Source organism: Ooceraea biroi, chromosome 3 (genome assembly GCF_003672135.1).
Source record: "Ooceraea biroi isolate clonal line C1 chromosome 3, Obir_v5.4, whole genome shotgun sequence".
In the NCBI taxonomy this organism is placed as follows: domain Eukaryota; kingdom Metazoa; phylum Arthropoda; class Insecta; order Hymenoptera; family Formicidae; genus Ooceraea; species Ooceraea biroi.
In genome coordinates this window covers 5,184,614-5,209,125 of record NC_039508.1, presented here as the reverse complement: position 1 = coordinate 5,209,125, position 24,512 = coordinate 5,184,614, and the positions used below count along the sequence as shown (strand labels likewise).

The 24,512-nt window shown below is 45.0% G+C and overlaps 1 protein-coding gene across 2 annotated transcripts in view; it reads right to left on the bottom strand.

The window, feature by feature from the left end:
- LOC105287290 (uncharacterized protein DDB_G0283697) overlaps positions 1–24,512 on the bottom strand; it is a 93,670-nt gene that overhangs the window by 47,714 nt on the left and 21,444 nt on the right. The gene's annotated exons all lie outside the window — the stretch shown is intronic.

The following is a 24,512-nucleotide window of genomic DNA, read 5'->3' as shown; positions in this document are numbered from 1 at the left end:
CGCCCGTTTTCCGTTTCACGGGTGGATATGCTAATTGCTCAAATGACGAGAAGCCGATTATGTCTGCGTCTGACATATGTAAAATCAAGATCGAAATAGCTTATTTAATAATGCTCAATTTAAAGTCTGATATTGGATGAGACTATACATTTGTAAAGAACGTCTGTCAGTTGTTCAGAGATTCTTAAATTTATCAGGAGAAGAGAATTATTTCTGATCTGTCTAATCCTCTTTAATTTCATATTACATATTTATTTCATATTACTACAATCGTGAAAGGTTTATATTCATGTGAAGGGAGGTGATTGCACGTTATTTTCTGTTATTTATCATCGTCCTCATTGTTTCAGGATTGCAAGAAACTCGTGAGAGAAAGAAACGCGAATGAATCAATATATCTCGTGACCGAGTACCTGAGCAAAGCGGCCTATTACTCGGTGAGTGATGAATCGAGCGTTACGCAAAACGTTCATCGTGTTTATCGTGTCTCGATCGTGTTTAGGCCGCTCCCACTGGCGATTGAGACGTCTCGTAGATTTATTTACAAGATTTATTTCGCTAATGGCAAAGGGTTTCTGCGATCGTCGAAAGCTGCGAAGCGCCTGAGTTATTGAACTCGCGGACGGTAGCGAGTAATTTTACAGAAGCTCCTTTGTTCCTGGCAACCGTTGCCCGTCGTGCAACATGTGGTTCTAACGATGCAGGTTTAACCGTTTCGAGGCTTCTGCTGCACATACGTGCCATTGGCACATAATTGCTGTTGAAAATTAGCATGCAAAATCGTATGTAATCGTATAGCGGTCAATTTTTTACAAGCACACCATCCTCACGATTTACGTATCTTCGATAATCTCTCTAGTATTATTTTACAATTAATCTTAGAATACAATGAAAGTCTGTGTTGTATAATCGAATATTTTTTTCGAATTCTGAGATATTATAAATAAACAAATAAATAGATAAATATATATATATATAATAAAAGAAGAGATCGTAATTGAGACGAGGATTTATTCCTTTCGATCATTTAAAAATCTGTCAAGCAGCATCGACTGCCGGTTGCGATGGCGCCTCTTTCCGTTTCAGCTCACCTTTTATGAGACGACTCACGATCAGACAAAAGTTCCGCTGGGATGCGGGTCTGAAAGGTTTACCATAAAAGATCTGCCACGGGCGCACTTTGATCTCGGCTTGCAGAAAGCGGATTAGACCGTCGATAAATTTAAGTGTATCGGGTATGTACATCCCGATGCGTGCCGCGCACTATCGTTAACGATCCCGTAGGAATCAGGGTCGGTGAAAGGTCAGCCGGTCCTCACGGTTTAAAAATGCGCCCGCGGTTCCTCTGAATCTCGCCTTCGGATATGATCTGGTGCCGCGTATGCATAGTCGCGCGAAAGTGGAGCCTTTAATTTCTAAATCCCTCGCCCGACTTCATTCTTCTCTCTGTACACAATCAGCACAATAATTTTTTTAAATACTTATCGCGTTTGCCATTATACGAAAAGTCGAGATTTCAAGTTCGCTCGAGTCAGGTTAATAGGCCTGCCAGAATTCTACATTTTCCGCAGACGCTGAAGACGACGTTTCCCAAGAACGAGTCACACAATCACGTTTATTCGCGACGACTGTTACCGCATTATTAAAAATGCACATATTTACGGACCGACAAAGATAACCTTGGCAGAGCGTTATACAGCGGCGGGATATGCTCGTTACGATCGTCTTGAACGATTCTCGGAATTGGGTGTCCAGGTTTTATGAGCGGCGGGTCAGAGGTCACCGGCGTTTTCTGATCGCCGCCGAGAATTCGTCCGTTCGCGAACGACGAGCTCAAGTGAAAAATTCGCGATAAAAGTGCTGGCGGTCGTCGACACCGTCGTTGAGTCTTTTTTTTCTACCGTCAGACACAGGCTCAAGGATGCCGCTAACCGACGTGCTCGTAACTGATAAGTGATAACCGATAGTATAATAGTTAAGCTATTGTAAACTAGACCATACACCGTTCCCGATAGCGCACGGAAAATTTTTTCCCCGCTTTCTGCGCGGACGAAATAATTGCCCTGCTTGCATGGATAATTGAATCGTACCGCTGGCACCGCTGCTGTATCCGTTCCGAGTTTCATCAACCGCGGTTTCTGCGAACTTTGTAATTTCTGCGAATGCGATTCGCGATAACGGTGATCCAACTTTTTAGCAGAGACTCGGGTTCGTATTTGTTAACTTTTTGTTTTTTATCTTTTGTTTGGGGAAGCCAAAGTGATTTCAGCGGTTTCCGGATTTTTGTATTGCGAGTTTGCGCGTTAGGTATATATTGCAGAGCATACAGAAAGAAATAATTCTACACGTAGGATAAGATTCTTCCACATCAGAGTCGCGACATGAAGAAGCTTGCTTGCGACTGGTATTATCATACGTTGTCGCTGTCTCGTTGCTCCAATAAAAACACGATGAGATCCGACGTGAATCGCTGTTTATGCGGATCGCGCAATATTCCGGACGGAAAAAGATCGACGTTCTAACACGTTTCGAGCGCGAAATTTTTCGACGTGCACGCGTTCATTTGAAGATTATTGTTGCATCGGCGACGCTTTCGACACTCCGTTCAACTTTACGAGGTTGCTCGCTAGCGATTGAATATTCATACAGGCCAGTGTGTCCTAGAAGTTTTCTCGCGGGCATCATATTTTACATTCCGGTTTACGTGCATGCTGACAAGAAAAATATAGCGGCGTAAATCACTGGAAATTCATAGGAATTTAAATGGGACTTGAACTGGGATTAATATGTCACCCTTTCTACACTTCACGCAGATAAACGTTTGCTAAGGATAATCCGCGACGTAACTCAAAACTCTCGTCAGATTGAATTGTAATCACGAATTATTATTGCACAACGAATGCACGCTGGAGAACGCAGATGCAAATGCATTACTTTGCCCATCGTGAAGAGCGTGAAAGAACTCGCAAACCTGTGTAACTCGCACTTTGCCCATCGCATCGTCCATCACGCTATCACGTATTGTTAATTGTTGAAATGCTGCATACGGTAATCAGGTAGCGTTCGCGTTCGTGTAAAGCGGATTTACTTTCTGCGCCAAGATTAACGTCGACGGTGAAGAGAATGCCGACCGAACAGAACATCGCCTGGCGCTTCTACGTGACACACGCGCACGCAGTTACAAATTAGACCAGAACAACGTCTGGAGGTGTAAAAACAAAGTTACGGCCGAGGGGCACAAGCGAGCGAGAGAGAAAGAAAGAAAGAAAAAAAAGAAAAGGCGGTTCAAGCACCCTGAAAAATTCAGCTCGCAGCTACGCGCCGGGCATCGAGAAGTATTAGCACGTATATTCGGGGTACATTCGGGGCACCTCCTGTTATTAAATATTGAGTTCGCCCCCCCTCCCCCATCCCATGCAGCTATGCATCGAGGACCACCCAAAAATTCCGCAATGTCCCCCTTTGTCGGTCGACGGCGCAATAATTTCTCTTATGGAAATACGAGTTAGAGTTGCTCCGCTTCGCGGTAGGGATATCGGATTTGCATAACTTACTCCGCGCCGCGATTGACATAAATCAGCGTTGAGAATTTCCGCGGCGCGAAAACTCGAAGAACACCGCGCGGTGTTGCAAAGTTTTACGCTCGGCTTTTATTGTCGTCATAATTTAACGTGAAATTATTCCGCCGCAAATGACTGATACAAATATTACGAACTCGTATCCGCGCTGAGACTCCTTGAAAAAGCGAATATGATAATGCGATTTCACAAATAGGCAAATAACGCGAGTAATGCATATACTAATAGAATCATTTATCCGAGATTTCTTTTTATATCTTGTACGACGTGCGTTAATTATGACAATGTTTCACGATGTGCGGGAGTTTCGACTGCTTCGCTCTCTTTTTCCTCTGCCAAGAGGATGTAACGTGCCTGCGATTAAATTACTATTCATGCGTTAGATCGCCGCTGCAAGACAATGCGGTTAGGCCGCAAGGCGAATCGATCATCACGTCTCACAATCAGATAGCCGATCTTCGCGTCAAATAAATAAATAAACAAGACAATGGCCACCCAACGGGCCGAACACAGTTACGTTGACATATTAGGTACGATTTCATGATAGACAGAGAGAGAGAGACTGACTTTCTTTTCTCGGAACTCTGACAAACTGCCCAATCTTCTTCCTGCATTAAGATCGTTCAAATGCTTCCTGTGAGGAGACGTGATTGGTTATTCAATCAAACTAAATTAGATCTCCTCCTCCATCGACATGATTATGTAAAACAGGCGAATACGAATATGTTAGTCGATAATATCTTGCGTGTTGAAGTTTAAAGTGGAATTTCGTCGTCATGGTCGCCTCAATTATCACAAGTTCGGACATTTTTCGGTCGTTTTTTTCATGCTACTACTTTTGAGCACGATCTGACATTCGTGCGCGACGGAAATACCGAACAAAGTGCAACACGAGGAAAGGGACGATGTGATCGCCATACGAAATGCAGTCTGGTCGTTCTGAGAAAGAAATCGAGTCGCTGCCAGGCTGTCTGCTACCACGAGTCGGCGACATTAGACACATGTGAAAGACCACAGACGATTCATGATTCCCATCGCGATGGGTTGACGCTATTTCTGAGAATGAACCACCCGTTTAATTGATATGAGTGCCGATACCCGAGACGCCGAGGGCACGCTGATTTACCCCTCGTATTTTTAGCTACCGTTAATATTCACGGTTGTCTGTGTAACTGATTATGTGTTGATATGATATCATCAGTGGAAACAACAGAAATGATGAAGTTTGTAATCATTAAGCAACTATGACGACGTCAGATTCCACTTGAAATTTCAAATGAAATTCCACTTTACATTTAAACATGCGATCAAAAGTGGGTTCGTTTGTACGAACGGTATCATATTACCGATATCGCGCGCGTACATAAATAATAATCCGGGCTGTTGACTGAATCGTTAGTATTGCGATAATGCACATGAATTAGTCAAATGCGTCGATCGGTACAACAAAAACACTCGGAACGAGCGAACGAAGCTGATGGTATCTCACAGTGGTAAACGTTACGTGCGGTCGTAATATTGCGCTTTTACAACGTCAAATATTACGGTCTCCACAGGCTTTTACATGGCACGATAAGGAGATGGAGAAAATAACAAAGGAAATTTATGATATCTGCTTTCGTAATTAACGTTTCGCGCACCGTTCACGTAATACGTATTAATTGCTCGCTACGTCCATTGCTATCGCCGTTGTTGTATCAGTATCGAGCTAGAATGTCTGTCGAGACAGTACTTTCTTGGCCTTTCCGAGGCCGAACGATTTATTGGCGTTCTGACCACTTTCCCTATCAAGTGATATTTATTTGCGTTTACACTAAAATGTCGTTTTATTCGCATGCAGATTTGGCAATATCGATCAAAGCGTGAATTATCGCGTTCTCGGTGCGACGTTGGTCTCGCTTCGAAGGCTTGAAGAATATTTTTATCGAGGTCGCTAACATACCAAAAATAAAGTTCTTTCCATCACAGAAATTGGCAGCGTCCCAAAGGGGGAGATTCTCAAGATGAAAGTACTCGAAAGAGTGTTATCCGTCTCGCGTGAGACGTCAGGCTGTCTCGTGGTCAAAACATTGTGAGACGAAGTTTCTACCGAGAACGTTTTATAAATAACGTCCCAATTGTCGCAAAAACCTTGCCAAAAGATCTTTTGAGTAATCTCGCTGAAAGAATGATCGCTTTGCCTGTCAGCCACTTACAATTAGTCTCTCGACAATGTACGATATACTGTGATAGAATCTCGATTAGATTAGATATATTACAAGTTATATAAGTTCGAAAGTAATACGAATCAATGCTACGATTAAATATTAATTGCAAGATGTTGTTTTCCACTTGCGCGACACGGCAAACTGATGCACCTGAAATAGATTGGAAACAACGTTGTCGGAGCAACGACGGTAACAAGAAATAAATAATTGTCAATAAATGTGACAAGAATGTCAAATTTTCATCCTGCGAGACGTCTGCGACCGTTGACCCCGCCGGAACATCCATTACCATTTGTTTGACAGTGTTTGCACGTGGTGAGGCATAAATCCGAGAACTCGCCGATTTGGGAGCTCGCGATTCACGCAACATATTTCGCTCCGGTGACCGAGTGACTTATCTGACATCGGTTTATCTCAGCGATAGTGCGCAACGTAACCCTGAAGAGGGAAATTAGGCCTGCTGACGACAGCAATGCGGCAGAAGATAGAACGTATATGTAACTTCCCAAGCGCGAACGCAGTTTAGTAAAACGTCCGTCCTGGACATTTCCGTCTCGACCCGGCACGACACGTCGAGTTTACCTCAACCGAGAGAATCGAGAGAACCGAGTATGAGAGTACGGGATATTCGCCAGATTTACAACGAGCCCACCGTTAATATCGCGCGATAGCGTCGCTAGCCGCATTTCTGCGACCTGTTTACATTTGTAAACGGATGACGCGATCTCAGAATTTGTATAGAACACTGGCATCCGCGTGAATTCCGCTTCGCGTGAATCGCAAAATTCGGCGATCCGCACAAATCGTTTAGTTGATGAAATGCTAGTAAAGCGCCAGTTACGTGAACACGCGACATGAAATTTTCGTCAGGAGAGAAAATCAACTGTAAGTTTATGTATAACATAGTTATGATTAATTCAGAAGCATATCGAACGAAAGGTCTGATGAAAACGAGCAACGTGCACGCTGCACATGTTGCGACAAGGCGAAAGGGAATGAACGAAACGCGATGCCCGAAAGGAGGGATCGGTCGAGTCGGATGCGCTTGTCATCTCTTTTACGATTCGGACAACGTCGGCACATGCCGCGCATCACTATTTTCGTCTTCCCCGGCTTGCTATCAGAAAAAGGCGTGCTTGGTTACCGATTTTACGAGGCGTTCACTGATTTTATTTAAGACTTCCTCCAGGTTCACAAACTCAAACACGGACACCGACCGACCCTGTCGTTCTATACGAGTCCGTGATGTGACTCGCGATCGATTGCAGCACGATGGGTTCGTGAGTTCGATACGGACGTTTCGAGAGAGCGACGAATCAACATGACCGGATCCTTTTCGGACCGGTCGCGGGTGGTCCACGCCGGAGTAACTCACGAGTACGTGACCAATAAAACTGAACTACTTTCGATGATTCATTCAATGATCCTCGCTGCGGCGCGCGACGCCCGGCTGTCTCCGGCGACGCTCGGCCGGTTAATCGATTTACGACGGACAAAAAGAGGCTCGAGTGTCAATGAAGTCAACGAGGATGTAACTCTGAGAGCTTGGCCGTACGAACGGTGATCGTGGCCGTAAATTCGGCGACTCGGCTCGGGAACAATCGGAGCGTCAGAAATTGTAATACGAGGCAATACGACCGTGAAGAGCTCAGAAGGAACTCTCAGAAGGGACTCGTTAACGGACGACGATCTCCCTCGAATTATTCGGAACTCGTGCGACAGGTCGTACACGTTGAAAAGGCGCATTTCATATGCCATGTTGCCTCGAGTCGGCATTCTCCGAGTAGTAAAGCGCATCTATAGATCTCCTGTGATGGAGACGATTCGAAATTCCGAAGGATCCCTCTCTAAAGGTGGTGTACACATTTCCTAGCAAGAACCGACGGCACACCAGTCGTGTGATTGAGGTTTCCCCTGAGGTGAGGAATGAGTTGAAGAAGGAATCACGGATCTTTATCTGCTACTCTGCGTGTAGATTCTCTGATTATGTTAGAACATTGCAGTGCTTCAGATGTCTTGGTTTTGGGCACATTCCAACCAACTGTAAGGAGAGAGCTACTTGTGGACACTGCTCTGGGAGTCATGACACTAGAGAGTGTACGTGTAAGGATTCTGAGCCAACATGTGTAAACTGCATGAAGTGGAACCCTCGGGGAGACTTAAAGCATACTACAGTCGATAGTCTTAGATGTTCTATCCTGAAGAAACGTATTTTGCAGAAAATTCAAATGATCAACTATGGCTAACTTGGATTATGCTCTTGAGGATCTGAAAATATGTCATGTGAATTGCCAGTTGCTGGTTGCTCACCTCGATGAATTCAGATTGTTTTTTGTTGGAGCTCAGTATCACATCATTTGTATTTCTAACAAGTAAGTCGTGGCTGCGCCTTGAGATCTGTGACGACATTGTGGCACTACCTGGATATCGGCTTTTCAGGGGTGATCGTGTCGGTAGAAGAGGTGGTGGTGTTGCCTTCTACCTGACGTCGTCTTTGACTGCAAGGGTGCTGGGAAGCTCGGATCCGCTCTACTGTGGTAAACCTGAGTTCTTGATAGCGGAGATCACTGCGGAGAGTGGGACTGGGCTGCTGCTTGCGGTGGTTTATAGGCTGCCTCATTGTGGATATCTAGCGGAGTTCTTCGACGTGTTCGCAGATATGAGTGCTCTTTACAAGCATGCTATCATATTTGGTGACTTTAATGCGGACCTTGGTACTCTTACTTATGACTCCAGACAGATTTTCGACTATGTTGAGAGATACAACCTTCATCTCGTACCTTTTGAAGCAACTTACCATACCAGAGACTCGGCAACTTGGCTGGATATTTGTCTTGCGGATGATTGCGACAGGGTTGTGGCCTATGGACAACATGATGTGAACTTCCTGTCAGCTCATGATCTCATTTACATTACTTACAAGATCGGTGTAATGCGTGAAAAGCGAAGAACTATTCTTGCTAGAGATTTCAGAGGCTTCGAAACTGCGAACTTCTTGAGGGACTTGGAGGCTCTGAACTGGGGGGAGGTTTTTGAGAATGACAACATCGACTCTAAAGTGGAGATTTTCAACAGGCTACTGCTGTCCACCTTCGATAAACATGCGCCTGAACGAACTATTGAGCTGAAGAATCTGCCTGCACCGTGGATCAATGCTGATATCAAGAGGAATATGCGTAGTAGAGATCTAGCCAGAAGAAGGTGGAAGAAGTGCAGGTGCACTTCCTGTTATGATGGCTTTAGAAAGCTGAGAAATGAGGTTCAAGTTCAGGTCAGGAATGCGAAAAAGAACTTCTACTTCGGATTGCTTTGGCAAGAGTATGGATCAAAAGGAAACTTAGAGCAAATTAAGATCTCTCGGTTTGATCAAGCCACGGGGAGATGGTCGCCCTCTGATGTTCGCTGCTGATGAGTTCAATAACTACTTTGTGACTGCCTCTGGATCTAGCAGAGTTGGGCATGAGAGGATATATTTGGGTGAGTTGGAGTACGGTGACGAGAAGCTGTACTTGCGAGACGTGACTCCAAGGGAGGTATCTGTGGTACTGAAGAGGAATAATTCTCTATCTACTGGTGTGGACGGACTCTCTAGCAAGCTGATTAATTTTGCACTACCTTGCATTCTGCCTGTACTAACGCATATTTTTAATTATTCCTTGCTATATGGTACCTTTCCTGACATCTGGAAGGCCGTTCTTGTTGTACCGTTACCTAAAATTAAGTCTCCGACCTCTGTGCAGCATTTTAGGCCAATTTCCATTTTGTGTTTCGTTTCTAAGGCGTTGGAACGTCTTGTAGCCAAACAGATTACTGATTTTCTTGAGCTCAACAATTTATTTGATCCTTTCCAGTCGGCATATCGGAAGGGGCACTCTACTCAGACTGCGCTCGTTAGAGTTCTGGATGATATAAGATGGGCTGTGGATAAGAGGATGGTCACTGTTTCGGTCTTTTTTGATTTTTCTAAGGCCTTTGATTGCGTCTCGCATAGGTTGTTAATTGAAAGGTTAAGGAAGCTGAATTTCTCTTGCTCAGCGTTGCGTTGGCTGTGCTCCTATCTAGATAATAAATGCCAGGTTGTGAGAGATCCGTCTGACCGAAGATCTTCATCCTTCATCAATGTTGATATAGGCGTACCGCAGGGCTCTGTTCTTGGACCTTTGCTCTTTCTTTTGTTTGTATCTGACCTTGGACCAGTACTTCGACATGTCAAGTGTAATTTCTATGCGGATGATTTGATGATCTATATGGACTGTGATCCCTCTCACCTAGCTGAGGCGATACGTGATTTAAATGAGGACATTGATAACATCTGGAGATGGGCTGTAGCTAATGGTCTGCGTCTTAATCCCAGCAAGACCAAAGCAATTATACTGGGTACGTCAAGATTTATTAATGCCATCCATGGAGGGAATGTGCCGCAGATTGTGGTTGGTGGAGAGGTGATTCCCTACTCGGACTCGGTGGTGTACCTTGGACTGACGATCACTAACAACCTGTCTTGGGAGAAGCATGTCAATGTGATGGTTGGACGGATTCATGCCTTATACCGGTTTAAGCTTTTCAAGGAGGTACTTCCACAATGTGCGAGGAAATCTTTGGTTGCTGCTTTGATCCTACCCCTCTTCGACTACTGCTGTGCTGCTATCTGTGATGTGACTGGGGAGCAGAATGTTAGATTGCAGAGGGCCATGAATGTGAGTGTGCGCTTCATTTTTCAATGCAGACTGGATGCACATATTACTCCTCTCTACGAAGTCTTAAGTGGCTGAAAGTGGATGAGCGAAGGAAATATTTTATGGGAAGTCTTTTGCATTCAGTAATTCTGATTGGCAAACCGTGTACTTTGTTCAAAGAGTTTGCTATGAGGGAGGAGGTATGCTTGCGATCCACACGAACTTCTGGTGGGAATCTAGTGGTTCCTATCTGTAGAACAGAGATGTTTAAGATATCGTTCAGATGCCTTGCTGCGGAGTTTTGGAATGCCCTGCTTTTCGAGATTAGAACGATCAAAACGGTTCAAGGTTTTAAAAATGGCTTGTATGAGTATCTCTTAGCTACAGTATCGGGATGATTTCTTACCTTTCGTTGCGACTTTCTTTTTATTTTTTTTGTGTATTCATTTTATATTTGATTTTTAATTGTACCTGCTCATTTTTCTTTTTCTTTTTCTTCTTTTCATTTATATGTTTGCTTTATATACTTTGTATTCTACATATATGTTTAATGCTTGCTGAACTTATTTTATTTGCTATATTATTATTATATTATACTTTGTATTCTATTTTCACTTCTTTTATTTGCTTCATCATTATTATTTATTTTTGTATTGCGTTGTTGATTTGTATTTTCTTTCTTTTTTTTGGCTGTATCACTTTTATAATATTTGTGATCTTACATGTTTCTCATTATTATGGATGTATTTAAGTTGGTTAAGCGCTTGAGGGGACTTGTCCCAGGGCGCCAATAAATGCCTCTCTCTCTCTCTCTCTCTCTCTCTCTCTCTCTCTCTCGATAATGGCATTTCTTTCGTTTTTCCTTCGCTGTACAATAATCTGTGGAGCAACGTGTAAAGACGTAAAGATTTCTCGATATCAACGTTATCTAAAAATAAGCTGCCGTTGGATTAACGTGAATCAAACGACGTGGCCTTTGACACTGTTCGTCGACACGACGGTGTCCAATGAGATCATCAAGGAGTTCCTTAACGTGACACGCACAGTTGCCGGCCGCTAAATAGGGAGAAGGTGCAACGCCTGCATGACATCACCTCGTATTCACGCCCAGGAGAACGCACCGTGCGCGTTAGACACTCCTTAGAAAGTCTTCAGGGTAAACAAACGCTGAGAAATTTATTTATTCGCATTTACTTAGCCGCGAGGGCGATAAATCTCTCGTACCCTTGTTGCACGCGCGTTCGACGATAAATCCAAGATAGACCGCGCGAAAGATTAACAACCGCGTTAAGTGAATTCGGAGATGGTCTATCGGGAGTGCTTATAAAGTCATCGATTAAAGCGGCATCATTCATCATCTGCATCGCGATGTTTATCTTTGCTGAATTATAAACGGGGAAAACGCGGATATCGCTCGCAGGTGCGTCGTGTCGCGGCATCGTTAGATATTTATGATAATTGTCCAAGTCGCTGAAAAATACAATCTAAAAACTGGCGGCGCATTATTCATCAGAAAATCGTGCCGCAAAACCGTGCTTTGTTCAGGCACAGAAGTTCTCGCGTATAACGACTCCCACCAGACAGAACGCATGATTGAAAATGATCCGGCACTTACTCGATCAAATGAATTTAGATCTATTGTGCCAATGGCAACAAGTGAACCGTGCAATGTATCACCGGCTTGATGCAATAACTGCTTACAGATCGTGGACATCGGCGACTCACCGGCCGTGTAGACGCTTACTTAATCGAGCGCGTTTGCATTCATGAACGTGTACACGTTTCGTGACAACTTGTCCATCCGTACGAAAGTCGAAGATTAAAAGGGGTCTCGCAAACTTTCTCGCAAAATTGAAAATTAGCATTTCGAAAACGCTTCCGCTCGTGCATCGCGAAAGATATTGGTTTGTGTGTCGTATTGTATAAATCGAATGAATAGGTAGAATAAATAGGCTCGATCGCTCTTTTGTTTTAAAGCCCATACAATTACGTTTCTTGTACAATATTAAAATGACGGTGCTCAGAAATATTGTAATCGCGCGTCAGCTTTAGGCGCGGTCCGTCCCACGAGCGTATCAAACCGCAATGGTACGCTAACGACTCGCCTTGGGCACGGCCGCTTCATCTTCCAGGTAAAATCCACCCTCATGATAGTTACCCGTTACCCGCTACGCTAATTGGTCAGTAGTGGGCTCAGTAGGGTAATCGATATTACCCGGAACGATGGGTCAGTCGATAGCTATTATTAATAACGACGATGTAACGGTTGTCCCCGCGGACAACATCGCATCACGCAGTGCCGCAGGGCCACAGACGGAATTAATTACCGAACGCGCAAAGTCACAATTTTGCGAACACCAGGAAGTAACGACGGGGGATGTTCAAAGGAACGGGGGGGATACGATTTAACGGGGGTACCACCTTGGGCGTTGAAATATGCAGATCTTATCTCGCGCGTAGAGATAGACCAGAGAGAGAGAGAGAGAGAGAGAAAGCATTGTTTATTGGCGCTCTGGGACACGTCCCCTAAAGCGTAACCAAAATGCATGTACAAGTTTGACTATTACATCATAAGTTACATACAATCAATTAAAACATAATATATAAGTTACATAAATCATAAATCATGAAATCATAATATATAAGTTACATAAATCATTTAAAACATAATATAATAGTATACCTGCAGTATTTAAAAACATAATATACTAATATACCTGCAGTATTAGAATTACAGAAAAAGAATAAAACGCAAACACAGCATATACCTAGCATACCTAGAGAGCCGCCACAGAAACATTTTCCCCACTAAGAATTTCATACATACACCGTTTAAAATTTGTGCCTTTATCGACTTTACGCATTGCGAAGGGCAGTTTGTTCCAAATACTGGATGCAACACAAATAAATGACCGCCTGAAAATCTCAGTTCTACACTGTGGAACCTGCAAGAGGTCCGCCGAAGCTCTAGTATCTCTAAGGACGATATCTGCTCTGAAGACAAGTCTATCGTATAGAGAGAGAGGTCGCTTGGTTTTAATAATCCTAAATAGCTGACAAATTACAAAGTACTTCCTTCTTTGGTTAATATCAAGCCAGCCTAGCCTAGCATAAAACGGTGTAATATGTTGATCTATCCTGATGTCATAAATAAATCTTATACAAGAGTTTAACGCCCTTTGTAGCCTATGGCTATTTTCACTTGTAATATCCGTTAATGCAGCACAGCAATAGTCAACATATGGGAATATAAGAGTAGTAATAAGACTCCTTCTCAAATCCGTTGGTAAAAGATTTCTACATAATTTCAATCGATACAGCGTGGAATGAATTTTACTCGATGTGTTGATGGTGTGTAAGTTCCATGATAGATTACTTGAGATCGTGACACCAAGGTATTTGACCTGAGTTGAGTATTCAATCCCAGTGCCGTCCGCAATTATTTTTGGTAGACTGTTTAAATTGATCGTATTAATGTATCTAGGACTTCCTATTATAATTGCTTGAGTTTTCCCGGAATTTATAATAATCTTATTACGTGTAGCCCAATCATATATTCTTTCGATATCAGTGTTAACTCTGGCTATATCCTGTACCAGATTGTCGGGTCGACTATGATAATATATCTTGAGGTCGTCTGCGTAAAAACCATATTTGCAATATCTAAGAGTATTCCTAAAATCTGAAATATATGCAATAAACAATAGAGGGCCAAGTACCGATCCCTGCGGAACCCCCATATTCAAGATGCTAGTAGATGAAAGTTCACCAGTACTAGTGCCACGTACAATTTGATTCCGGTAAGAAAGATATGAGCATATTCAGCGAAGAGCAGAACAGGAAAAATTTAACGACCTTAACTTATCTATTAAAATGTCCAGTCGCACCCTGTCGAATGCTTTAGAAAGGTCTAAAAATACCGAAATAGTCACTTGTCTCTTATCAATAGCTTGCCTTACATCATCGATGAAACGGATGATACACGTTTGTGTTGAGTGTCCTCTTCTGTATGCGAACTGTACCGGATCATGCAGATTATCTCGCTCTATGTAGTCCTGTATTTGCTCGCTTACTATTTTCTCCAGAATCTTAGACATGGCCGAAAGAATGGAGATCGGTCTATAATCTTGTACACTAGCCGGACACTTTATTTTAGGTATAGGAGTGATTAGAGCCGTTTTCCACAATTGTGGAAAAACTCCATGATTTAGTGAAAAGTTCATTATGTGCTCTATAATGTTTATTGTTGATGGAAGCATTATTTTAATAATTTTTAAAGAGATACCGTCAACTTCAGTGGCATTCGATTTGCTCATAGCACAAGCTCGATGTATCATCTCCGGTGTAATATATAGCCAGTAAAATTTACTCTCATCATAACTTACTTCGTTTAAATATAATTGATCCTCATGATGACCATTAGGATTGTTTCCGACAGAGAGTGATCCAGTAATACTTGAGAAGTAATCATTCAATTCGCTGACCGAGAACATAAGTTTACTGTTTGTATCTTTTGATTTAATGAGTCCAAGCTTATTACGTAGATTATTCCAAGTAGTGCCAGTGTCGTTCGATGATTTAAAGATATCTGAATAAAATTTTTGCTTCGTAGATCTAATTAAATTTTGTGTTGAATTCCTTAGTTGTCTAAAGTGCATGTGACTATCTTCATCTCTTCTCCTACGCCATACTCTTCTCGCCTTATTTCTCTTCTTAATTGCCTCTTTGATGTCCGACGTGATCCAGGGGGCTGGAAGACGTTTAAAATTTCTCCAACATAGTGGTGTATATTTATCAAGGCAGCCCAGAACCACCCGATTGAAGATTTCAACCTTTTCGTCTATTGATGGGGCAGCGAATAAGGAACTCCAATCTGTACCATTCAAGTCCTCCTGAATCCTTCCCAGATCGAGATTCCTGAGATCCCTACAGAGACGTGCTCTTGAGTTACAATGTTCCACCTTAAGTTTATACGTCACACTAATGAGGTCATGAGCAGATAAAAAATTAACATCTTGTTGCTCGAAGCCAATCAATTTGTCAGGGTCATCCACGATGCAAAGATCGATCCAAGTGGTGGAGTTCTTAAGATGGTGTGTCGGATCATGAGGAACCAAGTAAAGACTAGAGGAGCGTAAAAAAGTGTTGATTAGCCTCGAGTCGTAAGAGTCTAATAACATGTTGGTGTTGAAGTCGCCAAAGATTACCGCGTGTCTATAATTAATCTGCAGGTCTTGAAATACTTCAAAAAATTCTGTGAGAAAATCAAAATTAGGTGGTCTATACACAACAGCGAGAAGCAATTTTGACAAATTAGGAAAAATTAACTCTCCAATTATATACTCAGGTTTCCGATGCTGTGCATGATTAGAGCACGTTAATACATTGGATTTTAGGGAATTGTGTAAGTAATAAGCTACCCCTCCTCCATTTCTACTACACCTATCATTCCTGAAGAGAGAATAACCATCCATCTGCACCATTGAATCAAGGATTGCTGGCCGGAGCCATGTTTCTGACAAGCAAATAACGTGATAATCCCTATCCAGAAAGAACATTGAGAATTCGTCCCAATGAGCGAGAAGAGACTGGCAGTTAACATGGCAAATACGCAAGTTTTCTAATGTAACACCGGCGTTATCCATAGTTTATATTAGCGATTTGACCTTGTATTTTACGACGTAGAATGGGGCATGCCGATGTGTCAGTTGCCCTGTGTCCATTATCCGTATCTCTATTTCCTCCATACCTCGAACAATTTGCGCATTTTGGAGAACCGTTCCTCTTCTAACAGTCTTTTGTTGTATGTGACTCTGAACAAGTACCGCATCTAGACTCACTTTTGCAGTTCCTGGCGTAGTGACCAAAAGCAAGGCAATTGTAACACTGCACAATTCTGATGTGATCAGCAAACTTATGGGCCGAGTATCCATGATAAATTCTACCCTGCTTATAAAACAGGTCACGTACTTCCGAGGAGACTTCGATCACGCAGCTCGTCTCAGTTTTACCAGATCTAGGCGGGTACAGATAGATGACTTTTAGATCCTTATTCTTAATTCCATTTAAGTTCTGTTCAATGATTTCTTTTTGAATCTCTTCACGTTTCGCTGAAACATTGATACCATAAACGATGAGCCGCAGGTCCATTTTAGTGCTCTCAACAACTCTCAGCCCCGCCTTTACAAGGCCAGGATGAGACCTAACTCGCTCAAGATCCGGGAAGTCAGCCTCAATTCTAACCGCTTTGTCCCTGGATAGAGACACCTTCTTAATTTTTAGCGCACATTCCGCTGGATTAAAGACCTTGGATATTATGTCCCTGGTAGCCTGCGATGAAGGAATCTCTCCCGCAACAGTATCCTCTGGGATGATAAGAAAACTAGTAGAAATTGGCGCCTCAACCACCTGTCCACGTGAAATATGTACGCCAGGTCTACTGAGAGCCGACGCATAGGACTGACCGCCGCTCAAGAGACCACTCCGCATCCTGCCATCCTCATGGATCTTCGCGTCTTTGATTGCCTCAGTAACCGACTTCTTTATTTCGACCACTAGATTTTTATCCAGATTCTCCCTACTCTCAAGGACGCTAATCAGAACTGAAGAGACTTCAATGAACGCGTCCCTACAGAATCTGAACGCAGCCTCCAGTTGTGATCGCTTATTCGACGATTCCTTGCTCGTCAGTAAAATATCAGAGATTACATTACTATTTCTATTCACCGAAGCTTTTAATTCATTAACTCTCGAAATAGATAACATTGAGGAACGCTCCTCACGCTCACACGCGCTCCCACCAGATGAAGCATGCTCCGCCATATATCGATCACCAGCATCATCCTGATCATCTCTCAAAGAGAGAGAGAGAGAGAGAGAGAGAGAGAGAGAGACAAGAGAGAATGAATGGTCGCATGGTATCATAGTGGGATAAAAATAGTTAGCCCGCATGAAAATGAGTGCGGAGAATCTTCATTTAACGCGTGATCCGCGTCCGTATCAAACTGCGAGCGCGCGTCGCGACGGTAATCAGATCTATTACAACATTCGCTCGCATTGTTGGTGCACGTGCTCGACGTCACCGCGCGGATGAATATTAATATTCGACTCGGTCTCGAGGCGGATCGCCTTGTACGTGCAAGCAGAATCTCGCGCACTCCTGGATCAGTTAAGGCGACAACGAGCGAGTTACGCAAACACGCGCTCGGAATCGAAGTCGAACACGGAAAACCGTGGATGGGAATCGCAGCGCAGATCGGAAGAACGCGCAGCAAGTGGAAAACAATATTGTCCATAAGAATATGCGACAATACGAACAATTCTCCAAAAATCGCGAACTCGTCGGAGACACGTTGTTAGAGAATCAGCGATGACATTGCTGCGAGAACTGCAATTCCTGCAGCTCGCACTCAGCATAATTGATGACAAGTCGTGTGTAAGACGATTACGTATCCTCATCGCGGAATTAAACAGCGCAGTCGAGCGGCCGGCTTATAATTGCACGATGCGCGACGCCGCAAACGAGACTCGCGCACATTTGCCGCAGACGCCTCGGTACTAGCGTCGGCGATACTGGCGTCGAGTAATACCTACTACTGGGTAATTACAGCTGCTAGATGAGTGATCTACGGACATCCCGACCGAACGAGCGGGATTTAATCGTGGAGCCGGATCAGTTCCCTTCGCTGTGCCGTGCTTTTTCTGAATTTTCCACTCCGACTTTCACGCTTAACGGAGCCGATCATGTGCCGATACGAGCGAACGATATCACGGCGTGATCAATAGGCGGGCTTGAACGCACGATGCGGTAAATCGCGAGTCATAAATTATCGCCGTGATGGCGTTACGCTTACGTTCCGGCTTACGCGCCTTCATGTCTTCATTCAGAAGCAACTGACTTCATTCACTCGGCTGACGCAGATTATCGCACGCAAGCACGTTTCTAGCTGTTAAATCCGCGAGCTTTTTCATTTAACGTACGCTTTCTGTTTATTTTCATAATTGTAGTGAGCGGAGTCTTACCGTATATGCGAGACGCGTGCTGGTAGCGGTACACGAGAAAACGCATTTTGTCAAGAGTGCCGTTAGACGCACGGTTCAGGCATGCATTAGGTCCTCGAAGTAATGTCGAGAGTAATGTACAAGAGTAATGTCCCGCGTGTCGTTCTATTGTTACTAGATTGTTACGTAGCTACAACACGCGTACGATGCGTTTCTCGCGTGTCGTGTAACCGTAGGACAATGTCAAACAGCGACGCACGAATAACGCGCAGAACCGTTAGCCGCGCGCGACGTCCTCTTCGGCTGCCTGCGAAGCTGGACTTTGCGCTCCCGTGGACCAGTTTCCAACTGGCAGTGCGTTAACCATTAGCGGATCATTAAAAGCGGTGCGTTCCTCTACAAACGTTCGAGTTTGTCGCAGATAAAGGTTTCGAGCACGCGTTACTCGATAACGTTCATTTGCGTGTTGCGCAACACGTTTAGCCATGTCATCCACGCCGCGAGTGTGAACGAGCCAACACTATATTTAGCGAAAACTGAACATTCAGCTTCGAAAGTCCCGATTTCAGAAACTGCAGAGATCTGACACGATCACCGCGACATGATCTCGTTTAACGCGACTGTCAACGTGATTGACTAGATATCGAATACACGATATCTGCTTCGCCGGCGATGTTCGCTGGTTGTTATTACGTTATTACGTTATTACTCGTTCCGCGTATACTCTACGCGTACTTAACATTTTACGCTACTAAACCAGTTTCGAGTCAGCGGTCAGACCAGCCGCAGCAACCCGCCACGGGTTGCTGGAAGATGTAATTTATTGACATTTGTCGCATGTCGGTGATGCGTGCGTACCGCGAGAACGCGTACAAATTCTTGCGGCCGCGCGTAATCGATCACCCACGGCTTATCGATAAATCGCGGCGTAATACGTTAATGGCACCTATAGCGTTATCCGCGGCGACATTAACGTTATCGCGATCGCTGTGCCCTAGGAATGCCGATAGATCACTCGGGCCCGTCCGTTTGATTGTTCAGGCGAGGATAATTATTTGCCGTGCTGGAATTTTTAATTACCCCAAGTCACTCACGTTTCGTACGCAATGACATTACACGCAATTGCGACAGCTGCGTGTACACGTGTTTTGACAATATTTTCTACAAGTCCGAGAGAGGGAAGGGGGGCTATCGGGAGAGGGAATTGGATACACCCGCAGTGCGAGTGGTACATAAATTATTCAACTAGCCATCACAGCCGAGATCACGCTTGAACGCGCTTTCGTTGAAAGAAGGAAAAGCGCCGTTAACGGTTTATTTTGATTTATGCTCCTCGTTAATGCGCAACAAATACGAAATACGCATGATTTCACCGGCGAGACGGTGTTTTATCGCGTTACTCGGACATTCGCCGCTTTTGCTCTCTCTCTCTTTTATTTATCGCCTATCGCCTATCGCCTCCCTTCGTTAAGCAACATGCGGAGCCTCCGGGAAGGTGTTAATAAGGTACCGAAAGTCGGCGTCACGACGACGGGAGGGCGCGAGCACGGTAATTAAGATAATTAGCCGGTACGATACGGCGCATTGTTATCCCCAGCACGTCGCACGCACCTTTTCTGGCGCGTGCTTTATGGTGCTCGTGCGCGCGTAATTGCAGCTTTCTTCAATCACCAACGACGATCGCGGGCCTGTTACCGCGATTAATGTCGTCGGTATCTCGCGGAGACGACGACCCCTCAAAATGTCAGGAGCGTGCTGCGTACCAATTATTTTGCGAGATCCTCCCACGACGTTCGTCCCCGAACGAGAACGTCGCGTCGCCGAGAGGAAACTTGATATTTCCTTCGGCAGATTGATTTGTAGCCACTTGCGCAAATGCGCTCGCCAGCTCTTAAACTTGGCGACAATGAGCGGCCAGGAATTTTCAATTAACCAAGACAAAGTTACGCGAAGTTACGCGGAATTGAGGGCGCAAGTTCGAGGCGCAAGTTGCGCCACGGGGCGCGAGGTAAATCATCGTTAGCAAAATAATACGGCGACGCTACTAAACGCGCAGTGTCTGCGTCGCGATCTTGTATGCAGAAGTGCAGCAGCTTCCCTCGACTTTTCGTCTTAGAAAGCTCGACGCGCTGCGTCGCTGAGCTTTCTCGGAGAAAGCGCGCGCGCGCGTACGTTGATCTTTTCTCGGGGAAACGATAATTCGCTGCGGATTGTCTTGGTCTTTGATCTATGTGCACCTTCTTCCCCGTTGTATCACGCTCACGGTACACACGGCGCGCGTGTTTGATCATCGCCGTGTTTGAATGCGGCAATTATTAACGGGCCCTCGTCCCGAGAGGAGCACACAAATCCCGGTTCTCACAGTTTCTATTCGATGTCCCGCGCTCGATGACACTCAGCATTGGTTTCCCTTGTCGCATTTAGCGTACCCGAGTATCCGGAGAGGCACTCGACTGCCCACGAGATCCTCATTACGCACTCGAAGGGGCACTCGCGCGCGATGGCAGCTGCCGTCTTTGTGTAAATAGCGACGGCCACTATCGCGCCTAGGAAAAGCACGAGGTCTCATTGAGCCGCGGCCTTAACCCGATCTCGCTGATACAAGCGGCTGATTTTCAACGGCTCAGAGATGTCCCGTGACTAATCGTGAGCGTGACGCAACAAAAGACGCTTTTAGAGCCGTGTTGCCGTCGCGTGGAAACCTTTTCGCGCTGAGGCCTTCGTTCAGCTGAGGCCTCTGCTTGCGTCTACCCGTCCAGACGAGCCGTAGACGTGGCCTAATTAGTTCCTCGCCGTTGATCGAGAAGCTGGAGAACGCGATGCGATCTCGAGAGAAAAAGACAAAACTGAAACGATGATATCACGAGCAGCATTCTCGTTAGGATCATCAGATTGCCCAAAGATCCGCGAGATAATTATTCCAATTATAATAATAAATATTCCAACGTTGCTCATTAGCTCGGCCGATGGGCCGATCGTATCGTTGCACAATTGCGAGCGTGGGCCGACTCTTCGAGGTACGCGACATGACAATGATGACGCTGTTTCTCCTCCATTCCTACGGAGCGAGAAAGGACCCGGCGAGGAATTTACCGTACGATGACACGCTGCACTTAACCTTCATTCGTGAATGAATTGGAAAGTGATTAGGGTGATACCCACGTGGGCCCATCCCAATACGGGAAACGCGGCAGGGAGGTCGCCGGAGAATTAGCCCCGCGACGCTAATGGAGATATGCTTCTCCGATATATCGTCCTCGGTGCACCGTTATCGGCTGGCACACGCGAGACGACGGCGACGCACGCATCGACGGCTTCCTGTCGGCTCTCAGTCTCATCTCGATCATCGACAAGAGCCGCTTCCTGCCGAGCGAGCGTGATGACAGTGCGTCTCGTCTGCTCGAAACCCGCGCGGTTCCTTGCGGCACGAGGTCCCGAGCAAATAAACCTCGCAACGTCCGGCGAGAGTTTCCGAAGACCGGTTTCTAAAATGGGACTCGACCTTCCTCTGCTTCCTTCGATCGAATCGCCGCGCGAGTGGAACTAATTCCTCGCTCCGCGTTGCTCCGATTCATCGTTAATTGCGCGATTGAGATCTATGCGGGATCTATGAGCCGCAAAGTTCCGTGGATCACCACCGATGAGAGTCGAGCCGAATGGACGATGAGAGCTCCCGTATCTCAGCAAATCGACAAATCGCTCCGATACTTCAATGCCGACCAGCACATGAACAATCGCTTCTCCATGCACTCTTCCTTTCTCCTCTCGTTCTCTCGCCTTCTTCGGCTACGCGGAAGCTTTCTCGTCAAGAATTCGCGTTCATATATCACTTCGTAGATCATTCGACGTCGTTACATCGCGCACTCCGTGCGCATGCCCGGGGCGTAACGCGCGCGGATACGCACCGACAAGATCGTCTCCCTTTCGCGCGCCGCCGTGGCCGCGCCGAAATAGCAGCGACTGAAGATGGACGACTCTCGTACATCGGTGTCTAGCTGACGAATGTTAGTAAACTGCGTTGCAGCTTGTGCCGCGAGCGGGTCGTTGCTCTTCTGGACAGGCCAAACAGAGAACCGACATTCGTGGCTCCGGTTTAGAATGTCTCCGTCGAGGATAACCGCCGCGATAAACGACAGCGTTCATGGTCACACCATGATAATCAGTGGTGTTGTTTGTTGCTCGTTTGCAAACTCGACTGTATTCTCATCGTTGCAAACTACCATCACGAAGTGAACGGTGATTGACTAACGCGCATACGAGTGACTTGGCGAAATTCTAACAATGATCATCACTTTGAAATCAATTAGGAGAACGTGATCGTTGAATGACGTCGAATTCGTATTACTGTGCCATTAATATTTATGCGCGCCATTGAGATAAATATTCTGACATTTCCTAATAACATTGCGAAAGTATCGCTTCGCGTTAAGATGAACAACGCTACGATTGAGTGACCTCGATGACGCCCAAGTCAATTTACTTGTATATATGTGGGAAAACCAACTGACACGCTCACGGAACGGCGAGATAAAATGTTAATACGATGCATAACACTTCTTTCGTCGCCGTCATCCAATTTATCATTCTATTCCATTTAATTTGCATATCTTTATTATGTGATGCTCCTAACGCAATTCTATATTCAACTTCATTTTATGAACGACAGAAATGCGGAGATCGAAATTTCGATCTCGAAGCAATCTGAATAAAAAGAACTTCATTTCCGCATTGTGCGCGTGATACTATCGACGCACCAAAACTTCGAAACTACTTTCGATAAAAGTCACGAAAAATTTTACGATACGTAAAAAGTCGCCGGATTACGGCGATGAAACTCTTCTTTCCACGCAAACAAGACTATCGAGATTGCCTTCTTTATCTTTTGCCATATCTCTGCGACAGGAAACCGAATAATTTAGCGGAGACAGCAACCAGAGACCAGCAGAGAGCAGCAATAATTTCCAGGCATATTCGGCGAACACTCGGTCATATAATAAATTGGACGAGCAGTTTCCTACTTTCTACATGCAGTCTCGACTGCGCAGTTAAGCGTGCCGTCACTTCCTTTTTTTCGGTGATACCGGTATATATCTCTGCTTATATCGCTGATAGCCCTGCCATTACTCGGACACTATATCATTACCGCGTCGCGCGATGATAGTGCTTTATTGTGATAAGTGCAAACTTAGCCATGCGAGGAAACACGCTGCTCGGCGGATATCTTATTTGCGGAACTCGGTGTATCGAGTCTTTGCTGTCGTTTACCGCGTGTTCGTGTTCAGAATTACACGGTGGTTTTCCGGTAACGACACGCGCGCACATGAATGCGTCGATCGCGTCGAAAGAGGGATGGAAACATAAATGCACTTTGACGACACGATGGATCGTTTGCTTCGCGCTAGACGCAATTAAATGGTAATGTTCTTCCAAGAAGCACGTAACGCTGTAGCGATGCACGCGCACGGAGAACTGCATTAAATGCACGCATGCATGCACGCACGCACGCACGCACGCACGTACGTACGCACGCTTCTATGATAAACTCGGCACGGCTCGGATTGTTTCGCGTGTCAAGCATTTGCCAAGATCCTGCTCGGGTCCGTTGACTTTTCCGCGAAAATCAGTGAACATCTAAAAGTCACGCTCATCGCGCGAATTGCCAGATTCTTTTCCGCTCGAGGATGACATATTGCGCGCGACATGTGCATCAACAGCTGCGCAATGTTTGTTATGCGGTTGCATACGTAGCGGGATAATAAAGACGAATTTACGTTGCAGCTAGGAAATCGATTTTCAATTTGCCTGGTTGCGACGAGGAAAAAAATATTTCCTGATAAATACGTCAATTAGCGAGATATTAATCATTGCACTGAACCGTTACGTATGCATCTGTCGATACGTATCTTCGAACAAGCGGCTATTTTAATTCCTCATTAATTCCGCAGAGGAAAAGGTGATGGGATGCAGACAACGCTTGTCGAATCGCCCGCACGATCTTATGTTATTATATCATTACGGCTATTCCTCAGCGAGGTAACGTCATTTGAATT